We start from the raw sequence: 1,861 nt of genomic DNA on the forward strand, positions 1-1,861 counted from the left end.
ACAAGGGTCTTTTGTGGTTCTGGAAATGCCAGTTATTGAACTTGTGACTTTCTGCATGCTAAATGGGTGCTCTACCACCAAGCACCTTATGGTTCATGTCCGTCAGGCAGCCATTTGTAAAGTACCCATATTTTGTGTGGAAACATCTCACCCAGTCCTACTTCAGGTCTTCCACAACCAGAGAGAAAGGGTAGTACACAAGACAAGTTCATTGTAATCTTTGGTACTGATCATGGTGAGCTGTAGACTTGGAGAGCAATTCAAACCTGCGCCGGAGCAGGCAAGCCAGGAGGCTTGCGCTGCATCCAAGGCAGGTTTGTGGGCAGCAGCGGCTCAGTCAGGGGCAAGAGGAAACTCTTCCCCCTACCCCTGGGTAAGGGCTGCTGGCCCCAATGGGTCTCCTCAGACCTGCACCACCTCTGGAGGTAGCGCAAGTCCGAGGAGAGCGGAACGGCTTAAGAACATAAGAACAGCACCGCTGGATCAGGCCATAGGCCCATCTAGTCCAACTTCCTGTATCTCACAGCGGCCAACCAAATGCCCCAGGGAACACACAAGACAACAAGAGACCTGCATCCTGGTGCCCTCCCTTGCATCTGGCATTCTGACATAGTCCGTTTCTAGAAGCCGCTCCGTTCTCCACATCTAGAAGCGTCTAGAAGCTTACCTTATGGCTTCTCACCTTACCACTTCTTACCTTACCTTACTGCTTCTAGAAGCTCTCCGTTTCTAGAAGCTTGAAGCCAAGCCGTTCTCCGCGGGGACGGGGTTGGGATCCAGCATAACTGCTGGGTCCCAGCCCCACCTCCGCCTCCCCACGCACCCGCCCCTGGGGCCGTCCATCACTCGCCCTCCCCCCGCTCAGGAATGCCTCTCTCCCTCCTGCGAGTGCGCCGACACAAGCAGCTGCGGGGAAGCCGAGGTGGAGGTTTATGCCAGCCTCCACAGGCCGGCGCTTCTCAGAGCGCCGGCCTGGCTTCCTCATGAGGAGGTGCAAACATACTTTACGGCATGTTTGTGACCCTCTTATGCTGGCCCAAGGGACTTGGGCTGGCATAAGGTGCTGTTTGGATTGCGCCCTTGGTTGTCTAACCTTGGACAAGTAGGAATGAAAAAATGTCCTATGGATAGAGGTGTTTGTTTCCGGTAAGATAGAATTTCATCCTAAGTGTGACTGAATGCAATGGGCTCACTTCTGAGTAAAATAAATAACACAATTTTCAGATGCTTTTACCTACAAAAGCTCATCTTAGTTTCCCTTTAAAAAAAATGGCAAACTCTTCCAGTTCTAGCAGGTTTTGGGAGCAATCCTAATCAACTTTCCAGCACTGGCATAGCACAGGCATAGCTGTGCCAGTGGGGCACATGTTGTATCTTGCAGTTGGGGGGTAGTCATGGAGGCTCTAAGGCAATGTTTGTTCCCTTACCTCAGAGCTGCATTGCCCTTACCTTTAAGCTTGAAAGTTGGTTAGGACTGCTCGGAAGCTAAGCAGGGTCAGGCCTGGTTAGTACTTGGATGGGAGACCGCCTGGGAATACCGGGTGCTGTAGGCTTATACCATAGTCTTTCGAGACTGAAGGTTGCTAACCAGGAGTTTAGCTAAATTTTTTAAACTAAAGTCACACAAGTTAAACCCAAATGTAATCTAGTGTCTTCGCTCTCTCTCTCTCTCTCTCTCTCTCTCTCTCTCTCTCTCTCTCTCTCTCTCTCTCTGTGTGAGCATAAATAGAATGCTAGATGCAGGGAGGTGGCAGTGAGATGCAAGTGGTCTTGTTTGTGCTCCCTGAGGCATCTGGTGGGCTGCTGTGAGATGCAGGAAGCTGGACTAGATGAGCCCTGGGCCTGATCCAGCAGGGCTTAT

Source organism: Tiliqua scincoides, chromosome 4 (genome assembly GCF_035046505.1).
Source record: "Tiliqua scincoides isolate rTilSci1 chromosome 4, rTilSci1.hap2, whole genome shotgun sequence".
NCBI lineage: Eukaryota > Metazoa > Chordata > Lepidosauria > Squamata > Scincidae > Tiliqua > Tiliqua scincoides.